At 44.5% G+C, this 18,823-nt stretch overlaps 1 long non-coding RNA gene across 2 annotated transcripts in view; it reads left to right on the top strand.

Moving 5' to 3' along the window:
* The window catches only part of LOC133228882 (uncharacterized), a 40,997-nt gene that overhangs the window by 8,267 nt on the left and 13,907 nt on the right, over positions 1 to 18,823 (top strand). Inside the window, exons 2-3 of one of the 2 annotated variants that reach the window (XR_009730401.1) lie at positions 11,889 to 11,982; positions 18,213 to 18,366. This is a non-coding gene — a long non-coding RNA (uncharacterized LOC133228882). The remainder of the gene's footprint in view (positions 1 to 11,888; positions 11,983 to 18,212; positions 18,367 to 18,823) is intronic. The other variant, XR_009730400.1, reaches the window with a different exon arrangement.

Consider the following 18,823-nt stretch of genomic DNA (forward strand, 5'->3'; position numbering starts at 1 on the left):
ATCTCTGAGCTCATAGAAATATCTGGTTACAAATGCCCTTCACTGCTTCCCTTGTAGCTCCATTGGTAAAGAAACTGCCTGCAATGCAGGAGACCTGGGTTTGATCCCTGGGTTGGGAAGATCCCCTGGAGAAGGAAATGACAACCCACTCCAGTATTCTTGCCTGGAGAATTCATGGACAGAGGAGCCTGGCAGGCTACAGTCCAGGGGGTTGCAAGAGTTGGACACGGCTTAGCGACTACACCACCACCACCAAAAATTGCATAAATGTTGGGGTTCTCACTGGTGCCATTTGCAGATATTTCTGGAGGTGGCCCTGCCCAGGAACAAGATGGACGTGCCCTTGAAGTTGGGCACGGTCATGTGACTCACTGTGGCCAATGAAATCTCCCATGACTGCCGGGTGGAAACTATAAAAGCCAGTGCAGCATCCCCTCCAGATTCTTCTCATTGCCTCAGTTACAATGGGAGCACTTGAGTGCTGAGAAGTCTGCCTCCATTCTTGAGTTACTATAATAAACCAGCAAAGGAACCACCACTGACCCCACCACCAGCAGAAACACAATGAACATGTTACAAGAGCAAGAAGTAAATGTTATTTTGCTCCGAAAATGTGGGGGCTATTTGTTGCTGCAGTATAATCAAACTTACCATGACTGATGCAAACACCAAACGGATGACACAAAACAAGTCTGTGGCCATTTCTCTGATTTGCAGTTTTGGATGAAGTGTTTTTCTCCTCTTTTTCTCTTTCCTTGCTTCAAACGTTTCCTTCTGTCATAAGCTCTCTTCATTTGGTACATCCAGCAAACATTTATGGAGACTTCTGTAAGGGAAAGCTGCTCTAACATACCACAGTAGCAACAGCAGTGAAGCCATAATTGTAAGGTAGTGGAGGTTGTCCTCAGACAACTAGCCCAACCAGAGGAGCACAACCTTTTTGGTCCACCAGGCAGAGGCAATGCAGACCTCAAAGCAGACAGGCGGCAGAAGGCCTCCCAGCCCCAAACCCACTCTTCTAAACCCTGCCGTGATTTCTTAGAGATTTCTTACAGGTCAGAAGGCTCCGTTCTATAAGAAGCATACTAACCCTCAGACCCCAAAATGACGCCTTGTGACGTTCTGCATAACACAGCCTCCAGGCAAACCAGTTTCCTTTGAAATCAGGCTAACTTGATTTTATTCCCTGCTTAGCTACTTATTCGATATGGGACTTTACTCCTCAAGTTTTTGTGGAACAGGGTCAAGCACACCTCCAGTTTGGCAGAGTTGTAATGAAGATCAAGCATAACATAGAGCAAGCACCCAGGGGAACAGCCCATAGTTGGTGCTTAGTTAATGGCAACTTTTGGGGAGACAGAGATATGGACAGAGTGAAGCAAAAGGGATATTTGGCATAACTTTAGAAGTTACGACTCTGTGGATATGGAGGGTTAAGCCTCTGGGTTCTGGAGTGTGGCTGCCTGTGTTAAAATCCTCTCATGCCAACTGGGCAACTGTGAGCAAGAAACATCACCTCTCTGGGCCTCAGTTTTCTCATCTGTGAAATAGGAATGATAATAACATTTGATTTCCTAGGGTTGCTGAGTCAAGTGCCAGGCACGTAATAAAGATAAACTACACATGCGACCTTTATGTCCTTATTATGTAAAAAGCTGACAGCAGCATTCCAAGTCCAGGTTGGAGAGCGGCCAGTGTGGTCTTGGGTGAAACCTCACTTCCCCGGGCTTCTGCAAAGAAGCCTCCTCCAGGCTGGCCCTCTGGAATTCACCTTTTGAAACAAGCACTTTACAGTGTCCCACAAGGCTTCATTGTTTTCCCCTCAGCAGGGAACCCGTGTTCCTTCTGCACGCATGCACTCGACTTTGAAGCATTTGGTTGCAGTCGCTCACAGGCTTTTCTTCCCTGGGACAGCATGGCAGGACTGCCTGGGAAACCCGATCTCCCCAACCCTCAGTTCTAATCGTGTTGTTTCTTAGACTCAGGCTCCCCTATAAATCATTTTTAATGACACTTTGAGAAGAAAGACGTCGCAAAGCAAATCTTACACGACGTTCTCATCACCAACGGCATTTAATATCCTAAATCATATGCTTTATGGCGTTGCATCACGGGCCTCAGGCGAATGAAGGCCGTCTATTATTTTTTGCTTCTGGTGCACCTCTTGTGTGCCTGAGGGTCACTCACTTTAGGGAATTCCTGGCGGTTATGCTTAGGGGATTTGTTTTGGGGGAAGTTAGGATGGTCGCACGGTCCAGCAGGAATCTGGGGGGACTTTTTTACACAATGAGGTGGCCTGTGTGGTGGTATCCAGAGCTGGTAATATGAGAAAGTTATGAGAATATAAGCCAGGCCTGATCTGGGGTTCCTCGCCATTCACCTGAGGGGCCCCTTCCCTTCCAGGGAAGTCGATATGGTGAAAATCAAACCAAAGCGACAGCAAATAAAAACAGGCCCTACCCCACCTCTTCCCAAACCCCCGCCAGACTGGGGAAGAAATGTGAACATCTATGCTCCAATTCACTTCCATCTGACAAATATTCATCTGGATATTTCAGTGTGCCTATGATGTGCGTGGATTAAAACACACAGAGGTCAGTACCGTGCTCCTTAGTGTGTGCATGTTAGTCACTCAGTCGTGTCTGACTCTTTGTGACCCCCTGGACTGTAGCCCACCAGGCTCCTCTGTCCATGGGATCTCCCAGGCAAAAGTACTGGAGCGAGTAGTCATTCCTTCCTTGCATGTGTGCAAGTCGCTCAGTTGTGTCCAACTCTTTGCCACCCCATGTACTGTAATTCAGCAGGCTCCTCTGTCCATGGGATTTTTCAGGCAAGAATACTAGAGTGGGTTGCCATTTCCTTCCCCAGCGATCTTCCTGACCCAGGGATCAAACCCGTGTCTCCTGCATTGTCAGGCGTATTACTCCATTCCTTCCTTAGTGTAACACAATCTAATTCACCCGTCAGCGTCAAAGCACAGCATACAGGGAGCTGGACCAAGCTGCTGGCAGAGTGGCTGCCGGGGGACTGTTTAAAGCTACAGCCTTCAGGGAGCCAAACACACACAAATCTGCAAGCGGCGAGATCAGAAGCTCGTGAACATGCCTAGAACAGTGGTACAACATTCATTTGTATGGTTAGCAAATGAATGGCTTGATCAAAGAACCAACAATAGAACAAAGGGCTCCGAATAACCCAAAAGTGCAAGACAAGTGTCTGCCTCCTTCTGACCCCTCCTTTCATTCCTAGACAGGTGCTGTAGGAAGGGGATCTGGCATAACATCTCATCAAACTCACCCACTGTGAGGGGTCATCTACATGACACATCCACTGAGATGTGTCAGTGTTTCATGATAAGATATCTGGAAGACTTGCCTTCCTCTCCCACCTCTCACTTCCCAGGAATGAACCCACAGGAGGGACCTCTGCATGCCTGGCATGTGTTCACCTGGCCAGGAGGGTGTGGCTTCCAGGAGGAAGGTGGCTTAATTCCTGGTCACAGGGTGTACTCTTCCCTCCTGCTCTGATGCTGTGGCTCCTGAAAGAGGGGTCATAAGAATATGGACATTAGCTGGGCTTCTACTATCTGCAGACACAGAGCTCAGGCCTATGCATGCATCGGCTCTGAGCAATTCCTGTATCACAGAGGGGCTAGGAGCAGAAAATCAGGTGACAAGGGTAGTGTACTCAGCACAGTGCTGGAACCTACTAAATGCTTAGCAAATGGCCGTTTCTTTGTCACAGCCTCAGTTACAAGTGAGGAAATGGAGACTTGAAGAAGCGGAGAGAGGGAAGCAGCTATGAATGGAGGCTGGGGAAGTAATAGTATCCAGGACATGTGAACTTCCTAATCAGGGTAAGGAGCTTAGCCTAACACTGGAGCTGGGTAACGTTGGGTAAATTATTTCACCCCTCTGAGACTCCAGTAGCAACAACAATAATAGATTGAATCATATGAAATTGACAGTTTTATACTTCAGCAATGTTTGAATGTCAGCAATTTCATAAGCTTCAACTGAATAAAAAAACAACACTCTCATAGTGCTCATGTGAAGATCAAAGGATATGTAAAAGCGGAAGACAGCACCCAGTAAATGATGATCCCTCAATACATGGAAGTTGGTTTAGTTACTGTCTCCACGGCTTTTTTGGATAAAAGAAATGAAATCTATTCATATCAGCATTGGAAGCAAGGCCACTACCCTGTTTTCCACCCCTGGACAAGCCTGTGTTACGGGGGCCTCGTCTCCGCCTCCAGGGGTTGGTGATATGGGATCAGCAATTTCCTCTGTCCAGCCACTTGGGTAAATGATTTACTAGCTGCCCTCAAAGCCCCCTTTCCACCACAGGGCAGAGCTCTCCAAGCCCGAGCACCCTCCTTTGAACCAGAACTCTGAAATTGTTGAGGGGAGCCCTCAGGGTTCTTTCTTTTCTTCTTGGGTGAGGGGGACCTGGGGGATGGCGCAGAGGGCAGGTGTGCATTACAGATCCGAGCATAATGAGGGAGAAAGAGGCCATTTCCAGAAGTCTGTGTTAATTAGAATTTGGCTTCCCCGAGGCTGAGTGTCACTCAGAAACATCTTATCTTCATGTTCATCATTATCAGTTTCATTGATGTATCAACAGCAGCAGCTTTAATTTTTCTCATCAGCTACACCTGCTGCTGCTTTTGTTCACTCCTCTCCTTCGTCCTCTTCCTCCTCTTCTTTTTCCTCCCCTTTCTTTCCACCCCCCCCCCCTTCTTTTTCTTCTTCTTTTCTATCAGACAGAGCCACTGTACTCAAGACTCCCTTCCACATTCTGTTGCCATCTTCCTTTTCTGGGTCCTCATTCTACTTGGGATTTCTCCTCTCCCCCACCTCCATCAAGATTCAGCAATACCCAGAGCTTCAGACCTTCCCTGGTTCTACTGTCCTTTCACCCCTGCCACCCCTGCATCACAAAATCCTACCTGCCCTGGATCCAGCAGACTCAGTGGCATCCCCTAGATTAGAATCAATTATGGACTAATTAATGGACTTAAACCTCAAAACCTGCAGCTAGGCAGGAATGATTGTAGAGCAGATTGAACCATTATTGGGATCTTCAGCAGGTAAGGGGAAGGGTTGAACAACAGATCCAAATGGAACAGCAGAGAACCCCCTACTGTGCTGTTCTAACAAAACCAAACCAGAGACTACCCCAGAACTTGGGAGCATTTGCCTTGTTCATACCCTTAACCACCAGCTGCCAACACTCAACAGGGATTGGCTCCCAGAAGTTCCATATATAACGTGGCCATAATTAACTGGATCAGAATTAGCCCAGTGTGGACAAATCAGAGTGCTTTTCCACGAAGCAATGATGATGATGATGATGATTGTGTTAGTAATGATGACGTGATGACAATGATGGTGGTGATGGTGAGGAGGAAGAGACAAAGTGGTAATGGTGGAGGTGATGAGGTGGGTGAGGAGGACTGATATCACTTAGTCTGTCAGCCACTTGGATGATTTACATATATTACACCTTACAGTGCTATCAGGTAAGGAGGTAAGGAAGTGATGAATAATATTCTCATTATATAGATGAAAAAAGCAAGAAAATTTCCCACATGCACAGAATTGCTAACTGGTGGAGCAGGGAAAGCCACTCAGCCCAGAAAGAATAATGGAAACTAGTGTAAGAAACAGAGATTGAATTCTGTCCAGGGTCCCGGTTCTAGACCTTTCTTCACCCTACTTAAACCTCTGCTCTTGGGTTCTTTGAGACACTCCATTCCCATTTTTCTTAAGCTTCAGTTGATTTCTATTACTTTCAGTCAGACAAGTGCTTGTAAGTAGAGTCACTGAACTTTGTCTCCAAATAGAGCACGTGGTGATTCTTTCAATGTGACTTTGAGCCGGGGCTGGGATTAAGGTGAAACAAATGAGACATCTAGGGCACACATTTAAGGAGGCACTCACTGTCAGGGTCAGGCAGGTGAGGGGAGCATTTGCACAGACCTGAGTGTCTCCTTAAATTCTGCAGCCTAGGCGCCTCGCTTCCTTCACTATAAGCGCTGCTTAAGCAACTCCCTCTCCTTTTCTGCCGTGGCTTACCCAGCTATAAAATGAAGACATTGAACCCGGGATTACAGAGAGCCATATTAGGTGTGATATTCTGATTCTCTGGCAAATGACATACTTGCTACAAACCTCACATCCCACGTCTGTGGCAGACATCACTAATCAATAACAGCTTCTTGATGAGCCTGGACATGTCCTCAGAATCCAACTCCATCTAGAGCCACGAGGATCTCCTGGTAAATATTTAGAATTGGAAAATAAGAGGAAACTTCTCAAGGACACAAACAGGGTTTTACCTCTCTCTCTCTCAGTCTCCCTCTCTCAGTCTCTCTCTCCTGCACCTGAAATGGTACCTGATACAGATGAAACAGTGCATATATTTCCAATTCATACATAAATTCAGCTGAAACTTGAACCAGAACATGATGGAGAACTACCTACACAGGCAACAGTTACTTCTTATATGAATACTCACACAAATATGGATTTGCATGCGTGCGGACACACACACACACACACACGTACACACTTTCATGTACAGTGTCACAGCCCATGTGTTCATTGGGGCCAGATTAGGCTCCAAACAATGAAAAGACATGTTCTCTCCAGCTCTCCTAAACTTCAAAATAATCGTTTAAAATCAAAATGAGTCTAAGAATCTAAGAAGTTCTGGCACTTGTCACCATAATTCCCTTAACTTTTTTCAATATCAAATAGCGTCATTAAAAAATGAGAGAGGGATTTGGTGTCTATGATTTGCTCATACTCAGACATGCCTTGACACTTGTAGGTGATCTTGTAGCACTGAAAACAGTCTCCTGTACACGTGAATGTGCACATGTCCACGTAGAAACATACACCCCATCACATGTTCACACATGTTCACAGTTTCACCCTTAAACTTGCACCCAGTCTCTCTGCTTTGTTCATATACATATACATATCCGTGAGCACACACATTCTGAACATGTTTGCACATGTGTCCCCTTATGCACATGTATGTATGCACTTGGCAAGGCACATGTACTCGCAATGCATAGGATGACATTTGTATCCACCTAAATGTACATGCAAGTTTCCCAGGTGGCTCATTGCTAAAGAATCTGCCTGCCAGTGCAGGAGATGGGAGAGATGTGGGTTTGATCCCTGGGTCGGGAAGATCCCCAGGAGAAGGTAATGGCAACCCACTCCAGTATTTGTGCCTGAGAAATTCCATGGACAGAGAAGCCTGGCGGGCTACAGTCTGTGGGATCACAAAAGAGTTGGACATGACTTAGCGACTAAACAACAACAGATGTACACACACAGACACAGATACCCGAGCACGCTCTTCTAGGTCCCCACTTGAGTGTAGCTGTACACATACATGCACATGCATGCACATTCACACACACAGATGCCCATATCCTCATGTGCACACACACGCACCCATGTTCATACACGCTGACACTGATACATGCAGACACACATTCTCCTACAACCCGCCCCCCCCCAGCCCCACACACACACAGTCTGCCTTCCCTCCAACAGAAGGCCCTCAAGGCTGCTGCTCTGTGGGCCTGTGCTGTCAGGGAGCCTGGTAAGAATCACTGGGGCAGCTCGACAGTGATAACAATTTCCAGAGCCAACAGCAGAGAGCTTAATCCACAGTGAAAAGCTGACAGGGCCGGCGCCTCCGCGTGCTTCCTGCCAGCTCCTACTCACTCAGCCCAGCGTAGGGAGGTGGCAGACTCTCGGAGCCCTCCAGCCATGTCATCTCCTCTCTAATGATGCCAACGTTTTGACAAAGCTGAGCAACACAGCCGGTAGGTGTGAAGTTGGAATTAATTTTCTTTCGGAAGGTCAAGTGCATTAATGAGCTTTCAGCTGGCTGGTATTGTTCTTTTCTTTTTGCAAGAGGAGAGAGAAGAAAAGGAGAAAGGGACACTTAACTGGAGCTGTTTTCTTCTTTCTCTTCTCCTCGCTTCAGGAGTCTTGGCCCCTTTTCCAAAGCCCAATAAGTAGAGCCCTGTGGGCAGACAGATGGGCTCAGACTTGGCCTCCCACAGAACAGTTAATTCCCCTACTGCACGAGGAAAGTCTCAGCCTTAGACCTGCCTTGAGGGACAGGGGATAAGTAAAGAAGAATCAAATATACATCTCAGCCTTTAAGGCATTTGAGTAGATGCAAAGATAGTAAAAATAAATGGGTTTCATTGTATATTCCATTCCTGATTGATTGTAGTGGCTGCCTGGAGCTTTGCGGGAAAAGCAATGAGCACTGGAGCCTCTTCAGGCTCTATGGGCAGGAGGGTCCTGATTGATTAGCGATGTCTGCCTTGGACATCATGTAAGGTGTAGCAGCATAAACAGAGGTATTTTTTTAAAAAGAAATACCAGAGCTATTAAAAAAAATGCCAAGAATTCAGAGGTATTTAAAAAGCAGAGCTATTAAAAAAGAAATACCTAGAATTCAACATATTAAGAATAAATAGGAAATTCATTAAACAAGTATATTTAAAACCTAAGTGGAAAAAAGTCCACAAGAAAACGTAGGGAAGAAGCTACATGTAAACGGAAATTGTAAACTAATTGTAAACTACCAGGAAGGTGACATAAAGATTCTTGTGACCCAGATGGGGCTTCTGCTAAGCTCTAAAGTATAATTCTCATTTAAAGGATTGCTACTGCCCTCAACCAGTTCCTACCATGGAAGAACCTGGGCTGTATATTAGCACAGCCACTGAAAAAAATTGTCTGGAAAGACACCTGTTTGGGCCTTTGTTGTTGTTGTTGTTTGTTTTTTTTTTTTCATAATATTTTTCAAGATTTATTTTTGATGTGGACCATTTTTAAAATCTTTACTGAATTAGTTGTGATATTGTTTATGTTCTGGTTTTTTGGACATGAGGCATGTGGGATCTTAGCTCCCAGACCAGGGATTGAACCCACACCATTGGAAGTGAAGTTCTAACCATTAGACCACCAGGGAAGTTCTTTGGCCTCTTTTTAAAAATTAAATGGGACTATGGGAGAAAGCTCTGGTAGGGTAATGAGTGTGGTCACTCATCTGTTTTCCCCTCCAGAATTCATACTTGCTAGGGGCAGAGAGGGGGTGTGTGTGTGTGTGTGTGTGTGTGCAGACTCACTACTCTGCACGTGCGTGCTAACACATACTCATGCCCAATAACCACATATTAAATGAATAGATGAAAGGATCACATCCAACCCTGACTTCTGTAGAGCCATTCACAGTGTCCAAATGTTTCCCAGGCTTCTGATGACACATCGCCGTCTCGTCTTTAATTCTTGGAGATGAAGAGTATTCTACCTCCCGTGATAGGGGCTGAATCTGTCAGGATTCCAGTTTGGGTTCTAGCTCTTCCTAGCCGTGTGACTTTAGGCTAGTCACGTCACCTCTCTGAGTCCTAGTTTCTTCTTTTGTAACATGGGACTAATAATAACATCTGCCTCACAAAGCTATTGTTGAAAAATCAGGAGAACCTGCAGTTTTTCTTGTAAACCAGGGAAATTTTGAGAGGGAAAGGTGGAACTATAAATAATCGCCCTGGGACATCGAGTATAAGATGTCCCGAGTCACCAGGCTGTCTGGTCACCCCACGCCAACTAACCTCGTCCACAGTGCCTGGCACATAGAGTTCCATACTGTTAGGTGACATCATGAGAAAACCACAGCCAAATTTCTGCTTTGCTCTCTCTCTCTCTTACTCTTCTGCGATGTGGAGTGACAGAAAGAGCTTGGCTTCAAGGTTCTTGGTTCTGTCGCTTCAGCTTTAGATATGCACCTGCTCAGAGGAGATGGTAACTGAGGCACACATGAAAGATTAGTAATGATTTTGCTAGGCAACATATATAAAGATGGAGAGAGGAAGATTTCAGACATAAAATAAAAAGAACAGCTTAAACAAAAGTTTAGTGTCCAGCTCATGGGGTTGGGTAGGGCCCAGTTGGAAGCAGATCATCAAGGACCACAGATCTAAAAGGTTTGTGAGTCTGAGAAATCAGGTTCAGAAGATGGCATGTGTGGGCTTTGAACACATTTTTTAATCTGTTACATTACCCATAAGAGACCTGCCAAAAGAGGACTGTGAATCAAGACACCAACATGAGAACAACTAATTTTCCTGGGAAGACTTTCAAAGTCCAGTGACCCAATGACTAGATCATATTTTAAAATGATGTCATAAAAATTCCTTTATTAAAAAAGAGGATGGGAGATAGCCACCACCACTCCCTTTTTTATTACCATTATTATAGAATGTCACCAGCCGAGAAGGCAAACTTTAGCAAAACAAGCCTCTAAAGAAAAGAAAGCCCCTTTTCTAATCTGGGAAAAACTCAGTGGGATTTTAACTGAGATGAAGTTCCAGTCTCCCATCTCAGTGACCCTCCAGCAGTTGCTTTGCAAGCATGACATTTGCTCACGTCCATCCTCCGCATTCCGTTCATCTGTTCTTGTCTCCCAAACAGGAGGACACTGACGGGGCAGATCCCCAGCTCAGTCGTGATCAGAAACATCTGGGTGCTTCCCAAACCCTGCGCCTTCAGAGCAGGATGCCCCTAGGACCTGTCTGACTTGCTTTCTTCCAGCTCAGAAAGACACCCGCCCAGGAATCTGAGATTGCCGTTCATGTAAATTGCACCTCTTCCAGAGGCTTTTAAAAAATTGTTTTGTTTGTTTGGCTGTACCAGACCCCAGTCGCAGCATGCTGGATGTTTTTAGTAGGGGCATGTGGGATCTTTAGTTGCAGCATGCGAACATGAGCCATGTGGGATCTAGTTCCCCGACCAGGGAGAAAATCCAGGCCCCCTGCATTGGGAGTGTGGAGTCTTAGCCACCGGACCCCCAGGGAAGTCTCCACACCTCTTCCAGAAAGACAGCTTCTTGCACCCTGCTTAGCCATGGCTCGAGCTCCCCCTTCTCTCCCTGACAGTTGCAACCTGGAACTCGGAAGAGCTTATGCTGTATTTCATTCCATTCATGGCTCACCAAGGGCAAGTGTTTGATGAGTGTGTACTAAGTTCAGATTCTGTATTGCCAGAGTCCTGTCTCTGTGTTAGACCGACACTGTCTAGGCACTGGGGATGCTGCAGTGAACATGGCAAAACCTTGACCCAGTGGAGTGGACATTCTCACACTAGATATACTTCTCTCATTTATCTGCTTGGTGAGTTCTTCCTGTAAGAACCGAAATCCAGCTCAAAGACCTTGACTCCCCACACATCCAGTTCATTCCATGACCATTCTCCTTGGGGAAAAGCCAACCCCATTCTTCTTCACCCTTTCTTCCCTGGCCTCTTTCATACTTGCAACATTCTGCCTCCCAGTATTGTGAATAGCCAGTATGCCTGCCCAGTCATTAAAATGGGTAACTTGCTATTGAGAGCAGGCTCTGGGGTCTGATGGCCTGGGTTTGAAGCCTCATTCCTCTACTTCTGTCTGTGTAAACTTGGGTAATTGACCTAGTTCTCTATGTCTCCAGTTGCTCATCTGTAAATAGGAACCATAACCACACTAACTCCCAGGGTTGTATGTGAGAATTAAAGGAGACAGTTGATAAGTCATGCATTCCGCACAATGTGTGGGCATAGTAAAGGCTCAAAAATGTCAGCTATTTTTAGCCTTTTATTGGTGTTGAGAAAATACTAATTGATTACTGTGACAGATATTTCTCTTACCACTGGTGTGCCTGTAGTCGTCTATACTTCCCAGCCTCTTTGCAATTAGAAAGAGTCATGTGATTAGTTGCGACCAAACAAATATTGACAAAGGTGACCTATGTTACTGCAAGGAAACTTCTCTAGAATTAATACTATATAGTTTATTTTGTCCTGCTGCAGAAACCAAGGAACTCCACGTGGTGAACTTCCTTCAACTTGGATCCCTGAGTGACAGTATGGACCCCTGAGCGACTGCAACAGACAGGAAATATGTGTGAGAAATGAATATTGTTAACTTAAGACACAGAGGTTAGGGACTTCCCTGGTGGTCCGGTGGTTAAGACTCCACATTCCCAGTGCAGGGGGCATGGGTTTGATCCCTGGTTGGAGAACTAAGATCCCACATGATGCGTGGGTGAAAAAGAAAAAGAAAAGATACAAACGTTAAGTGGTATGTGTAAAAATCCAGAAGAACCTAGCATGCTTTAACTAATATAAGTACCAGCTATACTCCAGGCTCTAAGTCAGGCCCAGCAGTCACAGTCTTGAGTCAGAGTCATATTCATGGACTTAAAGGAGCTTGCATTTTGGGGACTGCATATGCTCTTGCTTGAATGAATGAAGAGTGACCATGGATGCTTAAGACCCAACCTGTGGCTGCCTTTATGCCAGATACTCATCACCCTGAAGGCAGACTTTCACTTCCATCCCAGCAGCCCAGTATATGCCTGTGGGCACCTTTTGAAGTGAATGCCAGCTTCTTGGTGATTCTCTCCTTGGAGCAAACATCTTGCCTTCCTTCCAGATATACCCTAGGTGAGGCATCACATGACCTTGCTCATCAGGTCCAGGGGCAGTCACCAATAAGAGTCTTTCCTGGAAACCAGTAACTGGTGAGAGGCAAGGCATGACAGCGGTGGCATGGTGGGGTAAAGGTCCATGAGCCTCCATGAAGACCCAAGAGCTACCCTTTTCCCTTCCTTTCCTGGATCTTTATTGTCCAGCTATATGCTGACATCCTGAGATGCCTCCATGTCATCCTAACAAATGTCTTTTATTTTTCCTTAGCTAGCTGAAATTGATTTATGTAGTTTTTGACCAAAGGACCCTGAAAGTAAAAGTTTCCCTGTCATATCTGACTCGTTGCAACCCCATGGACTATAGCCTGCCAGGCTCCTCTGTCCATGGAATTCTCCAGGCCAGAATACTGGAGTAGGTAGCCTTTCCCTTCTCCGGGGATCTTCCCAACCCAGGGATTGAACCCAGGTCTCCTGCATTGCAGGTGGATTTTTTACCATCTGAGCCACCAGGGAAGCCCAAAGGACCTTACCTGGATGCTAATGTGGGCACATAGTAGGACTTCAGTTAATGCAATGTGATGAAAAATGATATGTGAGAGGCAACAAGAGAGGAGAGGGAAAGTCAGGGAGATAGAGAAGAAGAAAGAGAGGAGAGAGAGAAAAAGCTTGAAAACACAAATGTCAAAAATGCTCCCCAGATGATTATGAAAAGCGCCTGTAGTTAATGACTGTCGGAGGCTTCAGGGTCTTAAAAACCCAGGTTCCAGTTTTGACATAACCCTTGCTTAGCTGTGTGACCTTAGGGTAAGGAGCTTCACTTCTCTGAACCTCTATTTTTCCATTTGGCAAATGAGTCCATAAAGCCATTCTGTCTTATTCTGAAGATATTATAAGGGATGCATGTGATGGTACCTACTGTGGGTCCCGGCATGTATTAACCACCAGAGAAACATGAATTTTCTTCTCTCCTCTCATCAGGGAACAGTACTTTGTTTCCTCCTCCTCTGCCTCCCTCAACCTTAAGAAGTCCAGAAAAGGGACTTTCCTGGTGGTCCAGTGGTTAAGAATCAGCCTTCTAGTGCAAGAGATGCAAGTTCGATCCCTGGTCCAGAGCTAAGATCCCAATGCCATAGGGCAACTAAGCCCACATGCCCTAACTAAGACTGAACACAGCCATATAAATACATATTTTTAAAAAAAATCCCAGAAAAGGTAAGAGAGCTCCTTTTGGAAAGGTCTGTCTTTTGGCAGCCAACTTTGAATTTCTCAGCTATTATTTGGAGCTCAAAGTTCACACATCTGTGATGGATGAGCAGGGAACACTAACACCTCGTTAGTGTCTGAAACCACTGGTTGGAATCAAGAAGGAGGACAGCCCAAGGTCCAGCACCTTAACTATGGAAATAATACACGCGTCCCCCAAAATGAAGAAAGGTGAGTGGGGAAGGGAGTCGCACAAATCATTGCAAGGAGTTATTTGACCTGCTTGAAAATTTGAATTGCTTGGTAATGGCCAACCTGTTGGGTGGTATTTTATTAACATGAATAGATTTTTACAGGATATTTCTCACATTGCTTTCCGAGAGTCTCAGGAATTCATTAAATATTAAGAGGTAGCACTCTGGATTGTTCAGTTAAAGATGCCCTCTGATGAGGCTTCCCACAAGTTAGAGACCTGGAGGAAGCAGGCAGGCACAGAATAGATGTTTGCTGTCAGCCTCGGCAGAGGAGATAATAAAATAATAATCACTGTGAATGTTTACTGGCTGCTTACTATGTGCCAGGCCCTAAGCTAAGCACTTGACTTTTTTTTTTTTTAATACACTTTGTAAAGAAGGTATTATTAGCATCCCTGTTTTACAGATGGGGAAACTGAGGCATAGATTTCAAAGCTAGTGTGAAGGGGGAAGAAATGGAGACATATTAGCCAAACTTTGAATCTGGGTACATGAGGACTTTTCCAGATCTTTTTGGTAGCTCTGTGACCTCCAGCAAGTTACTAAGCTTTTCAGAGCCTCAACTGCTTCTTTTACAGACTGGAAAGTATCCCCATGTTATAGGCAAGGAAATAGAGACCCAGGTCACAGAGCTAATAAATGGTATGTCCAGAACTCATTCAGTGATCTTGGGTTCAGTCCTATTGTTTATTGGTGCATGATGAACAACTTCAGAATTCAGTGGTTTAAAGCAGCCGCCTCATTTTGCACATGATATTATAGGCAAGAATTTGGGAAAGGTTCAGCTGGGTGGTTCACCTATGATCCATGTGGAATTAGCTGGGGATCCACTTTCAAGATGCCTTTTTTATACTCCCATACACTTCACCTTCTCCATATGGTATCTCATCCTCCAGATCCTCAGCATTTGTCTTGGGTTTCCTCACAACACAGTGGTGTAGAGTCACTGGACTCCTTACCAGGATAGTTGGTTTGCCTCAAAATGAATGTTCCAAGAGATGAGAAGTGGAAGTGTCCTTTGAACTATAATCCATTGGTCAAAGCAGTAACATACTACTACACTCTCTGGATTCAATGGAAATAGTCATAAGCCCCCACCTCTCAATAGAAGGAATGTCAAAGAATTTGTATTCGTTTTAATCTGTCTCATTGATATATAAGTGAAAGTCACTCAGTCATGTCCGACTCTTTGCCACCCCATGGACTATACAATCCATGGAATTCTCTAGGCCAGAATACTGGAGTGGGTTGCCTTTCCATACTCCAGGGGATCTTCCCAACCCAGGGATCAAACCCAGGTCTCCCATATTGCAGGCAGATCTTTACCAGCTGAGCTACAAGGGAAGCCCTATAGATATATAAGAAGCCAGTAAATGATAACTCTTACTTAGAAAAAACATCTATAAAATAGAGCAGTTAATAGCTACCAACCCACCCACCCAAGAGGGTGGATTTATTAGGAGGATTAATTTCATGAATGTAGAGTTTAGTGCCAGATACTTGGCAAAAAGCAGGTACAGAATGAGACTAGGTTCCCTCCCTCTAGTGACTACTGGGACACACCCCACCCCCCACCCCACCAGCCAGGGAGGTAATGTTATCTCAAGTGTAGGGGTGTCAGATAAATTACAACACATCCAGTTAAATTTGTGTTTCAGACAAATGATGACTAATTTTAGTATAAGTATGTTTCATACAATATTGGAGACATACCTACACTAAAGGGGATTCCCAGGTAGTGCTAGTGGTAAAGAACCCATCTGCCAATTCAGGAGACATAAGAGATACCGGTTCAATCCCTTCATCAGGAAGATCCCCTGGAGGAGCGGATGGTAACCCACTCCAGTATTCTTGCTTGAAGAATCACATGGACAGAGGAGCCTGGCAGGTTATAGTCCATAGGGCCGAAAAGAGTCGGACACAACTGAAGCTACTTAGCATGTACACAAGCACTTATACTAAAAAAGTATTTGTTGCTTATCTAAAATTCAAATTTAATTGGGCATCCTATTTTTTATTTGCTAAATCTAGCAATCCTACCAGCTTATAGCTAGAAGAGCTGAGACCAAGAACTCTCATTTTAGCCTCTGACCTCAGGGCCCAGGAAGACTGAATGTGAAATTTGAATTAGGAGCCATACATGGTTTGTCCAGACATGTAGCTGTCTTTCCTCCAATCATACCAAAAAAGAAGCAGAAGAGAAAGAAAACAGAAGTCAAAAGGCTTGCCAACATTCCAACCATCTTGATCCCATCTGTAAGGGTGGGGGTTCAGTATTTATTATATTTCTCCAGTCACGGAGCTCACTGTCAAGTCACGGAGCCCTGGAGAAGTGGCTTCACTCAGTTTTCTCATCTGTGAAATGGGAGTGATAGTAATACCAATTCAATCCAGATCGATATTGTGAGAAATAAATAAGGCAAAATGATAAAGTGGTTAGCGCAGTTCCTAATCCTTGGTAACCGCTCAATGTTAATTTTTATTAATATCAGTGGAGAGGCAGACATTCCAAATGCTGCAATAGCTGAACCCATAGAAGTATTAATAGAAGCAGTCAGCAATGAAGGAGAGAGAGAGTGGGGGGAAGCTTCGCAGAAGTTACACCTGAAAAGAGTTGTGATAGATGAAGTGGCCTTTGCCGAACAGACAAGAAGGAAAGGCTCCTATGCAGAGGAATCAGCATATGTAAGGAGATAAAGAAAAAAAATAAAATGTAAAAGGAGCTCTACGTAGCTCAATACTGATGTAGAGTGAAATGGAGTTAATAGCAAATGAAGCAACTGACAAACAACTAATCTCAAAAATATACAAGCAACTCCTGCAGCTCAATTCCAGAAAAATAAACGACCAAATCAAAAAATGGGCCAAAGAACTAAATAGACATTTCTCCAAAGAAGACATACAGATGGCTAACAAACACATGAAAAGATGCTCAACGTCACTCATTATCAGAGAAATGCAAATCAAAACCACAATGAGGTACCATTTCACGCCAGTCAGAATGGCTGCGATCCAAAAGTCTACAAGCAATAATTGCTGGAGAGGGTGTTGAGAAAAGGGAACCCTCTTACACTGTTGGTGGGAATGCAAACTAGTACAGCCACTGTGGAGAACAGTGTGGAGATTCTTTAAAAAACTGGAAATAGAACTGCCTTATGACCTAGCAATCCTACTGCTGGGCATACACACCGAGGAAACCAGAACTGAAAGAGACACGTGTACCCCAATGTTCATTGCAGCACTGTTTATAATAGCCAGGACATGGAAGCAACCTAGATGTCCATCAGCAGATGAATGGATAAGAAAGCTGTGGTACATATACACAATGGAGTATTACTCAGCCATTAAAAAGAATACATTTGAATCACTTCTAATGAGGTGGATGAAACTGGAGCCGATTATACAGAATGACGTAAGCCAGAAAGAAAAACACCCAATAAGTATACTAACACATATATATGGAATTTAGAAAGATGGTAATGACAATGCTGTATGCGAGACAGCAAAAGAGACACAGATGTATAGAACAGTCTTTTGGACTCTATGGGAGAGGGAGAGGGTGGGATGATTTGGGAGAATGGCATTGAAACATGTATAATATCATATAAAAAACGAATCGCCAGTCCGGGTTCAATGCAGGATACAGGATACTTGGGACTAGTGCACTGGGATGACCCAGAGGGATGGTATGGGGAAGGAGGTGGGAGGGGGGTTCAGGATTGGGAACATGTGTACACCCTTGGGGGATTCATGTTGATGTATGGCAAAACCAATACAATATTGTAAAATAATTAGCCTCTAATTAAAATAAATAAATTTAAGTTAAAAAAAAAAAAAAGAAAGAAATTCAAAGGGCAGAGTGATGGGAGATGAGCCCAGAAAGACAGCCCCAGACAGGTTCTGGGTACCACATGAGGGTGTGGCTCTTTCTGGGACCCTAAAATGAGGCTCAGTAGAAGAAGGAACCAATGAGCTTTGCATGTGGACCCAGTTCATACCATCGTAGTGGGGAAGATCAGAAGGCAAAATTAACATCGAGATGGGCTTCTACATTATTCCAAATGTCAAGACTCGGATTTGAAACAGTAAGGGTGAGCATGTGCACAAGAGAAATGCTGAGAGAGAATCTTCTGATATAAAGGAGAATAGAGGCTGGATTTCCAGCTTCCAGCCAGAGTGAGAAATTTGACCTGCACAGTAAAACACTAGAAAAGCACATTATGCCCAAATATCTTCTTAATTCACAGCTCGAGTGTGAAACTGATGCCTGTCATTGAGGAAATGGGAATTTCTATACCCCTGAGAAGCGCTGGAGCAGCCGCCAATACTGGAGCAACCACTGCTGCTCTGATTTTCCAGTTGAAGGTGCTAGGAGCTCATCCTAAAGGAAAGCAAGAAGAGGTAGCCAAGAAATTTGTAGTCTGTAGTTGTTCTACAAATGGTTCTAGCCCTAAGGCTAAAAAGAAAATCTTAAAATTTAACCTCCTAATCATCATGAATCTAATAAGATCTGCCACATATTGAGTCACTGATCTGTGCCAAGCATTGAGTTAAGTTTTTAAAATATTGCTTTATTCACACCACAATCCATTGAGGATTAGTAAAATCATATCCATTTTACAAATGAGAAAACTGAGGCTTTTAGATTACTACCCATTCATCTAGTGAATGGGTGAGACCCAGGGACCCAGGGAACTGTGACCGTAGCCTCTGCACTCTTAACTACCACACCAGAATTTAACATTTCCCAAACAACAACCCATCATGTGTACACCACCTATCCTATAATTTACTTCACATTATTTTAAATTAAGTCCATGTTGACTCATATCCCAGAAATTTGTAAACGTGAAAACAG

The sequence above is a fragment of the Bos javanicus genome, chromosome 17 (genome assembly GCF_032452875.1).
Source record: "Bos javanicus breed banteng chromosome 17, ARS-OSU_banteng_1.0, whole genome shotgun sequence".
NCBI classification, from domain to species: domain Eukaryota; kingdom Metazoa; phylum Chordata; class Mammalia; order Artiodactyla; family Bovidae; genus Bos; species Bos javanicus.